Here is a 10095-nt window from a genome sequence, read left to right as displayed (position 1 = left end):
GGGCTGAGGTGATTCCTCCAGGTGTTCGTTCTGCTGGGGCCAGGGAAGGCAGACAGAATCCCAGGTGGGGCAGACCATGGATTTGGGATTGGGAGGGAGTTGGGTAGGGGTCTGAACCTGGAAGGACATTTGTTACACTCTGGTGATGGCGGGGAGGGGGTGCTTGGAGAACCTGCTAGGAATTACAACTCTTCATTTCCACTTCTCCCCCAGGTATTTGTATCAAATGTGGGAAGGGTGTCTACGGAGCCAGCCAGGCGTGCCAGGCCATGGGGAACCTCTATCACACCAACTGCTTCATCTGCTGCTCCTGCGGTAAGTCGGCACCCCCTTTCCTCACACCAGCTGGTTTTACCCTTCCCGAGCACCCGAAGCAGAGTTAAGTTTTCCGAGGCACCCAGTGCTTTAAAGCCTCTGCGGTCCTTGCAGACCAAGACTAGAGGGCTCTGGACAGGTTCATTCCTCCTGTCCCTGGGGTTTCTCAGAGATCAGGAAGACCCCAGGCCCTGAAGCCTCCTGGAGAAAGAGGGTTTTTTTGAGATGTGAGGGTTTCTGGACCCTGGCAGATTTTCTTTTCCCATGAATGAGACTGAAGTGCTCCTTCTGTTGCTGTTCTCTCCTCTGAATTCTCAGCAGAAGGAAGGCACATCTGGAAGAGGAGAAAGCTGGTGTGGAATCATTTTTTGCGGGGGTGGGGGAGCCCTGCAATAAGTCCTTTACCTCAGAGTGCCCTAGGCTTCAGAGTAACTCTTATCTGTCAGCGTCTTCATATACAGAGGAGATTTAGCATTGGTGGAACTTTGTTTGCTTTATCTTAAAGGATTAAGTATTAGACAAACAGCATATTATTTGACTGGAACCAAGTGTTTTTCCAAAGAAATGAGGAAAGTCTGCATAAAGGAAATTCATGTGACCCACACAGGGGTAACGTGCCTTATCTCGGCTCATTCCCATCCCAGATCCCATTGGCTTGTATGTACGGAGAATGCTTTTCAAGCGTCTTGGAGTGACTTCCGTGAACTGTTTGGTAGCTCGATAGTTTGGGCATAGAGCCAAGGGGAAACAGAGACCCAGACTAGTCTGTGGTTGGTCTCCCAGGAGGCAGGATCAGAGCCTTACGGGCCCCATAGTTGGTATTTCCTCCCTAACTGGTAATTGCTGCCCCCAAGGGCCCTACTGATGCTAAAAACCTACTGGGAAATCCTTCTGCAGGAAGGTTTGAAGCCTAGGAAATGAGGGGTGGGGAGTGCAAAGTCCTTTGTTTCCAGCTGCCCCCGCAAGCACGCTGTTCCTTATGGTTTCTGGACAGGTCAACCAATCAGTTGTATTTATTGAGCACTTGATGTGTGCAGAGCACTATAATAAATAATTATGGTATTTGTTAAGCTGTTACTATTGTGCCAAAGACTGTACTAAGCACTGAGGTAGATACAAGTTAATCAGATTGGATACAGTCTCTGTCCCATATGGGGCTCACAGTCTCAATCCCCATTTGACAGATAAGGCAACCGAGGCCCAGAAAAGTGAAGTGATATGCCCAAGGTCATGCAGCAGATGTGTCAGATCCAGGACTAGAACCCAGGTCCTTCTGACTCCCAGACCCGCGCTCTTTCCACTGGGCCACGTTGCTTCCCAGTAGACCATGCTGAATCAGAAAGTTCAATATAACAGAATTGATAGATGCGTTCCCTGCCCACAATGAGTTTACAGTCTAGAGGTCCAGAGCCTGGCTCTGCCCCCTGGGTTTTCTGAATAATAAGATCCTTTTGGACTCTCTATCAGTCATCAATCATTGGTATTTGTTGAGTGCCTGCTATATGCAGAGCACTGTTTAAATGCTTGGGAGAATACAAGAGAGATTAGCAGATATGCTCCCTGCCCATAGTGAGTTCTCTAGAAAACACATGACCTACTGGAAACTCAGTCGAAGGTTCCAGAACCGAGCTGTCCTTCTCCACCCTGCCCACCACTAGTAGATGCCTATCACTACTGAAGGTGAAATTTCCTTTTTAAGAGCCTCAGAGGGTGAGCTGTTTTCCCTACAACATATGTGTTTGGTTCTCATACTGTCTTGTTAATCATCTCTCATCAAGACAGCCAGGGTGGTGGGCACTCAGTTTTCTTGCTTTCTCTTTTGTTTTGTCCTTGGATTTATTTCTCTTTTGTTTTGCCTTCAGACTTGTGCTGGGAGGCATCTTCGGTATTCTTTAGCTCCTTGTAGCATCTCTGGGAGGAAAGCTATTGCCCAAACATGGCTGTGCTGTTGTTATCAAAAAGAGCTGGGTCACTCCCCAAAGCTCTCCTTTTCCCTCCCTACATCCCCCTTCCCATTGTGGTTGGCAGCTCACCCCTTACCAGGAGGTGAAAGGAGCTAGTTGTGGGGAGCACTTTGTGAGCACGGTCTGGCCCCCAGGAAAGAGAGCCCCTGCCCAAATAATAATAATTATAATGGTATTTGTTAGGTGCTTACTATGTGCCAAGCACTGTTCTAAACACTGAGGTAAGCACAAGTTAATTAGGTCAGACACAGTCCCTGTCCCACATGAGGTTCCCATCCTATGTAGGAGGGAGAACAAGGATTGAATCATCATTTGCAGATGAAGAGACTGAGGCCCAGAGAAGTGAAGCAACTCGCCCAAGGTATAATCAGGCAAGTGGTGGAGATGGAATTAAAACCCAGGTCCTCTGAGTCCTGGGCCCATGCTCTTTCCACTAGTCCATGGTTCTTCCCAAACTCAGTAAACTCCTAGATACAGATGTGGCAGGAAGAGATTGGTGGGTTCCATATTTCCACAAAGCAGAGGTGCCATGCATTCCGTTATCAGCAGGGAAAAGTTGTTGAGGCAGATTTTCCTAACTTGGTCTTTGCTTAGCTTGGTATGAGGGAGTTGGGGGAGTGTTCTGGTTCGGTCTTTTTTTCTTTTTTCTTTTGGCTCTGCTATTTCCCTGATCTATCTAAGGATCCATCTGAGTTATGTGAGGTGTGGATTGCTTTGTTTTTATTTGTCACTTTTAACCTCAGTTGACTTTTTTTTTCTTACGGATTCTTCAGAGGCCATTTCCCAAAGAGAGGAGTTACAATTAAAGAGGGGATGGGTGAGTGGGTGAGTGGGGGAAGGGCAGGCTGATTCTAAATACCAGTTTGGTTAATGGACAAGAGGGATGTTTGTATTGTAAATCCTCCCATCCTGGAATGTAACTTCTCTAATAGCTGACAGGAGTGTTTGCAGATGAGGGTAAAGCCAGATGGTTTAGCTGGGGAACATCAGAAGTGTGTACTGGGTTAGACTGTCTGCGGGTGGAAGCCTAGCTGAAACCCCAGAAAACAGAATGTCTGACCTGCAAGGGTAGACATGGAACATAATGGTAAATCACTTTTTCTCTTTTTGAACATGTGATTCGAGGGATTTAGAACAGAAGAAGCTCCTGGGGATAGAGACCCAGCTTCTGCTTTCCCAGTTTGAGAATTCAGCATGATATTGTCTGGGCCATCACATCGAATAATATTAAGAAGAAGAAGAATGATGGTATTTAAGTGCTTACTGTGTGTCAGACACTGTACTAAGCACTGGGGTAGATTCAAGATCCTTGGGCCCCACACGGGGCCCACAGTCTAAGTAGGAGAAAACAGGTATGGAATCCTGTTTTACAGATGAGGGAACTGAGGCACAGAGAAGTGAAGTGACTTGCCCAAGGTCACACAGCAGGCTTATGGCAAAGCCGGGATTAGTGTCCAGGCCCTCTGACTCCCTGGCCTAGGCTCTTTCCACTAGGCTATGCTGCTTCTCATCAAAGTGATGCCTGGTTCTCCATTCACCTTTTTTCAGTCTCCAGGCTAGTTTAGGATGAATGTGAGGAGAGCATTAATTTGTAATCTCGAGGGAAGAGACCAGTGACTTTGTCTTTTCACAGCAACCCTCCCATAGTGCCTAGTCCAGTTTAGCAGTTAATCGATAGTATTGTTTCCTGGTAGACACATTCTCTGCCCACAATGATTACAGGCTAGAGCAGGAGACAGGCATTAGTATAAATAAATTACAGATATGCTTAAGTGCCATGGGGCTGAGGGAGTGGTGGATATAAGGTGTAGAGCTCCAAGTACATAAATGATGCAGAAAGGAGAGTTGGGGAAAGAGAGCTTTAATCGGGGAAGACCTCCAGGAGGAGGTGTGAGGAGATGTGACCTTAATAAGGCTCTGAAGGTTGGGAGAGTCGTAGTCTGGCACATATGGAAGGGGGAGGGCATTCCAGGCCAGAGGGAGGACGAATCCCAGACTGAGGGGACATGTTTGCGGACAATACCTGGGTAATTGACTTAGTTCTCCACTGAACTCTGCCACGGAAGGCTGACCCCTCGCCTCTCCTGGAAAACTTACATTGGGAAACAGGCCACACACCCAGAGACACGGGTAGCAACTTTCCTTATGCATGACATCTTTTAGGCCTCTCTCTTCCCACCCCAAGAAAAGCAGTTTTCTTTGGGACTCCTGACTTTTCACCACACAGGCTGCTGGAAGAGTTGGAGTTAAAGTAGGAGCGATTCCCCAGCTCATCTCGTCCCTGTCCCCCATCTCAGCCCCACAGCATATCTGTAATTTTATTTATTCATATTAATGTTTGTCTCCCCCTTCAGACTGTAAGCTCATCGTGGGTAGGAAATGTCGGTTGTATATTGTACTCTTCCCAGCCCTTGGTACAGTGCTCTGCACACAGTAAGTTCTCAATAAATATGACTGACTGAATGATTGACTCATCTCCAGAGTATCCACAAGTCCCAGGCTGGGGTCCTTCTATGGGGGCTACCGGCCCCCTGATTAGCGCCACCGGCTCCTAGGGCAGAGAGCCTGAGTTAAAAATGGCCACCCTCTGGTCCCCGCCCCTGGACAAGGCGGGAAATGGCAGGGTTCACTGAGGACTCTCTTCCTCTCCTAGTGCTGTTCCCCAGAGGACCCTGAGCCTGGCCACATAAATAACTTTCTCATTCCTGAGTCCAAGCTGAAGGTTATGTTTTTAATTTGTTTTAAGTATCCGAGGAATGCCGTCTCTGGCTCTCGGAAGACTCTCACATCGGACATGAGACACAAATGCACCAAGGCAGCTTATCGGAGGCCTGGCGAGGGGTCTGAGGGGCCCACATAAACAGCCATAAATTCTTTCTCATTTAAATCAAGGGCCTCGGGGGAATTGGCCAATTATAGCTGCTGCGAAGCTGCCCTTGGGCACCAATGAAAGGGCTTCTGAGGCTGACCCCTGATATTTGTTGGGAGATGGATGTTTGTCTAATTTCCTCATAAACTGACTATTAAAGAGCCTGGAATGGGTCTGAGCCTGGGTTAAAGGAAGAAATGAAAAGGTTTGGGGAGAACTGCCTCCCAAGGGAGGTGTGGGTAGATAAGGAAGTTTCTTTCCACCTGTCACTTGGTAGGAAGCTCAGCCATCACCTCTTCATTGCCTTAGTGCTTACGAGAGGGTATGGGTAGGGAGATCTCCACTTTTCCTGGGAATGGAACAAAAGAGGATGTGAAGGTTCCAATCTTGGGAGAGTAAAACAACAGTTAAAACATATATATATATGTTTTAAAATATATATATATATATACACACACACACACACATATCATGGAAGGTTTGGGGATAACCTGATTGAATGCAGGAGACTGATGATATGACCTTGAAGCCCCTTTCTGTAAAGTTCCAGGCAGGAGGAAAAACCCAACAGCTTCACCCAGTGAGTGTCAACCATAATAAGGTTTATGGGAGAAAGAAGGTAAGCCTCATCTTTGGTGAATCAGTTGTGTTTATTGAGTGCTTACTGTGTTCAAAGCACTGTACTGAGTGTTTGGGAGAATACATTAAGGCAGAATTGGTAGATAAGTTAAAATAAATTAATGTATGTGTACATAAATGCTATGGGGCTGAGGATAGGGTGAATAAAGGGTTCAAATCCAAGTATAAGGGCAACACAGAAGGGAGAAGAAGTAGGGGAAATGAGGACTTAGTCGAGAAAGGTCTCTTGGAGATGTGATTTTAATAAGACTTTGAAGATGGTGTCAAATGTGAAGCCCAGATGGAGGATATGAGCAAGGAATCGGTAGTGAGATAAATTGGCTGAGATCGAGGTACAGTGAGTGGGTTGATGTTAGAGGAGCCAAGTGAATGTGCTGGGCAGTAGTGGCAAATCAGAGAGGTAAGATAGGAGGGGACATGGTGATTGAGTCCTTTAAAGCCAATGATAGGTGTTTCTGTATAATGAGTAAGTGGATGGGCAACCACTGGAGGTTCTTGAGGAGTGGGGAAATGTAGATTGAACATTATTTCTAGAAAAATGATCCTGGCAGCTGAGTGAAGTATGGACTATAGTGGAGAGAAACAGGAGGCAGGGAGGTCAGCAAGGAGACAAATGCGGTACTCAAGTCCAGTTAGTGCTCCGGAGGCTCCCTGCTCCTTGCTGGGCCCAACTCCCTTCAGTTCTGGTAGTAGGTTTGGCTAGTAAAGCCATTTTCTGAAATTGTGGTGTTGGGGACACTAGTGAGACCAGATCCATAATATGGATTAAAGATGGGGACCTTGAGTTTGGGTTCCACTGGGCCACAGTGGCTAAATCCAATTCCCCAGGTTGGTGGCCTTGCCGACTTAGGCCAAAGCGATTCTCTCATCCAGATATGTGAAATACTCCCAAGTTGGATTTCTCCCACCAGAAAGTATGTTGAGTCCTTCGCAATTGTTGGGAGAGTTTCAGTTCCATTCTAAAGTGTTGGTTTAGCCCCACTGTTACTATCCAATGTAGCCTCGTCTTCAGAGTACAAGTTTGTGGGCTTTTGGCTTTGAATACTTCACTCAGGAAGCAAGTTGCTTGCATTGGAGTGGATGATGGAAAGAGAGCCCCCCCCTCCCCACCCTTCTTCTGGGGCCAAACCTAGTGAGTTGGCACTTCTGTTTTTGGAGTCTGAATCGTAAGAAACTCAAAAACCAGAAAACAACGATGCTAGAGTTGAGAATTTCATTCAACCATTTCTGACAGGGCATCCAAGTCTTGTCTTGTGCTGTCCTGTCTTCCAAACCCTTACTCAGTGTCTAGTCATGGCCCCAGAATCAGTTTCTAACAGAACTAGGCAAGGCAGCAAAGGCCAATGAAATTGGGATCCTTTGTAACTTGAGTGTGCCTCCATAGCTTCAATCTTGTGAGTTAAGGAACCACATATTGTATTCTCCCAAATACTTGGTATAATGCTCTGCACATACTAAGCGCTCAATAAAAACCATTGATTAATCTGAACATATTAACCAGCTCCTTCTGCTCAGCTGTTGGAGGTAGCCCAAAGCAAAGGGACTGGAAGTGGGGTTCTTGCATAAGGGGGTAAACGGGCAGAATTCGTCCCAAGTAGGCAGACATTGATTTCAAAAAATATTGCTGCTTTGGTTGCTCTTTGTTCTGGAGCCTATCTGACCCTCTGCAACTTGTCCTTTGAAATGAGCAGGACACTTTTTTGTGCTGCAGAAATGCATTCAACGCTCCAGTTTGAAATCTGCTACTTTGCTTCCACGTGAATATTTTGTTTGACTTTTCTCAAGCCATTGAGTGATGTGACCTACTGCATTTTTTTGGTTCCCTTTCCAGCCACAACCACATCAGGATCCCTGTGTCAGGTCAGTGTCTCCCCTCCTAGCCATTTATTACCTAAGGACTCAAAAGCTTTTAGAAGCAGGGTGAAGATTACCAGATTGCTGAAAAGAGCTCTTTTAGGTTGATAGTTCATTCATTCAGTAGTATTTACTGAGTGCTTATTGTGTGGAAAGCACTGTACTAAATGCTTGGAAGAGTACAATATAACAATAAACAAACACATTGCCTGCCCACATGGATAGTGAGGTAGTGGTAGAAGAAAGACATAAAACCCTCCTCAAAGGCATTCTTGATAGGCTGTTGTGGTTTTGTAAACACTGGGAAAGGCAAAAAAAAATTTCACCCTTCCCCAAAATAAATAAAAATAACCCACCAATAGAAAGAGGGATCTACTGGTGAGAATACATAAGTGGTGGTGGGTTGGGAAAGAAAAATGCCCTTTTTTTATTTTTGGTGTGTTGCCATTGGGGAAGAAAAATGCATTTGTGTGTGTGTGTGCGCACACACACACACAGGCATACCTGTGGGTTACTTTAGGCCCTGTAATAAGCCCTTTTCTGTATTTCCGATTTGAAAGCTCAGATGACCAGTGAGTGCTAGGTAAATGTTTACGAATGCTTTGAAAGCTCAGCAGTTATCATGTGGGCCATGTTTTTGATAGCCAGGACCCCATCTCTGCCACGGAGAATTTAGAATTCTTTAGGAGAAGAAAATTTTGCTTTCTCTGAGAGCATTGCTTATATAGAGGGAACCCAAACTTCTTGTTGGGATTGTTCTGGGTTTGAGGAAGTGGAATTACGGGTGCACACAGATGGATCTTTCTGTTTGAGGAAAATGTAAAGGATTTTGATAAATCAATCATCAATCAATGGTACTGAGCATTTACTGTGCACCGTGCTATACTAGGCGGTTGGGAGAGTACAGTAAAATAGAGTTGGTAAACAAGATCCCTGCCCACAAGGAGTTGACAGTCTAGATAAGGAGTCAGACATTCACATAAATTACAGATAGAGGAAATGGTTGTGTGCAGTAGTGCTGTAGGACAGGAGGTAGAGTGAATATCAAGAGCTTTAAAGGTTGCAGATCAGAGTGCATGGGCGAATAAGCTTAATGAAGGCTTAGTCAAGGAAAGCCTTTGGGAGGAGGTGTGATTTTACTATGGCTTTGAAGATGAGGAGAGTGGTGATCTGGAGGCTGTGAAGAGGGAGAGAGTTTCAGGCTACCTGGAGGACTTGGGCAGGGGGTCAAAAGCCAGACAAATGAGATTGGGTGCAGCCAATAGGCTGGTGTTCAGAATCTGAAACCCTTTCATTTGGTGGGATTTTTTTTTTTGACCACAAGCAGTTTTTTAGCACGAGATCAGCTAAATCATCGACCGTGAAATTAGAAAGCCAGTTAGGCTGTCTAGATGGAGTATTCTTCTGGGTGTTTGCAAACTCAGTTCACATTTGTCAGCTCCTCAGGTCTACAGACCTTTAATTCATCTTTATAACAAGGCAAATAATTACTGTAATACTTCGCGCAAGGGATTTAAATTCTAAACTGAGGGACTAGGAATAAAACTGAATACACCAGGGGACTGCTGCCAAAGTCATCCATTGTTCCTTTAAAGGAGATGGGAAACCCCCTCTCTCCCTTTCTCCCCATCCCCCACCTCTGCCCCCTCCTTCCACGTGTACAAGGCTGCAAGAGGAGGAGGAGAGAGCAGCAGATGCCCCCCCCCCCCACCCTCTTGAAGGTTCAAATCATGTCTTACTAACTGTGGAACTTGTTAAGCCCTTACTATGTTCCAGCCACTCTTCTAAGAAACACTAGGACAGATAGAACACAATCAGGTTGAACACAATTCCTGTCCCACAAGGGGCTCACAGTCTAATAAATCAAGCAGCATGGCCTAGTGGATAAAGCCTGGGATTCAGAAGGACCTAGGTTTTAGTCGACCTGGGTTTTAGTCCCGGCTCCCCAACTTGTCTGATGTGTGATCTTGGGCAAGTCACTTCACTTCCCTATGCCTCAGGTACCTCCTCTATAAAATGGAGATTAAAACTGTGAGCCCCATATGGGATATGGACTGTGTCCAACATGATTAACTTGTATTTACCCCCAGCACTTAGTACAATGCCTGGCACATAATAATAAAAAAAATTATAGTTATGGAGTGCTTACATTTTTTAAATGGTATTTATTAAGTGCTTACTACCCCAGCTTTAAAAAAGTGCCTGGCACATAGCACTTAACAAATTCCATAAAACAATGTGCCAAGCACTGTAGTAAGCGGTGGGGTATGTACAAGATAAGCAGGTTGGACACAGTCCCTGTCCCACCTGGTGGTCAGAATCTTAAGGAGAGTGGATGTAATCGCCATTTTACAGATGAGGAAACTGAGGGACAGATAAGTTGTGACTTGCCCAAGATCACACAGCAGACACTTGGCAGAGCTGGAAGTAGAACCCATATCCTCTGGCTTCCAG

The 10095-nt window shown here is 45.8% G+C and overlaps 1 protein-coding gene across 1 annotated transcript in view; it reads left to right on the top strand.

Moving 5' to 3' along the window:
* Positions 1 to 212: 212 nt before the first annotated feature.
* The window catches only part of LOC100079234 (WT1 interacting protein), a 57879-nt gene continuing 47996 nt past the window's right edge, over positions 213 to 10095 (top strand). The window contains exon 1 of the mRNA XM_029075270.1: positions 213 to 315. The gene's annotated coding sequence lies outside the window, so the exon portion shown is untranslated. The remainder of the gene's footprint in view (positions 316 to 10095) is intronic.

The sequence above is a fragment of the Ornithorhynchus anatinus genome, chromosome 11, assembly GCF_004115215.2.
Source record: "Ornithorhynchus anatinus isolate Pmale09 chromosome 11, mOrnAna1.pri.v4, whole genome shotgun sequence".
In the NCBI taxonomy this organism is placed as follows: domain Eukaryota; kingdom Metazoa; phylum Chordata; class Mammalia; order Monotremata; family Ornithorhynchidae; genus Ornithorhynchus; species Ornithorhynchus anatinus.
The sequence above is the reverse complement of the archived record's forward strand: the minus strand, read 5'-3'. Positions and strand labels throughout refer to the sequence as shown.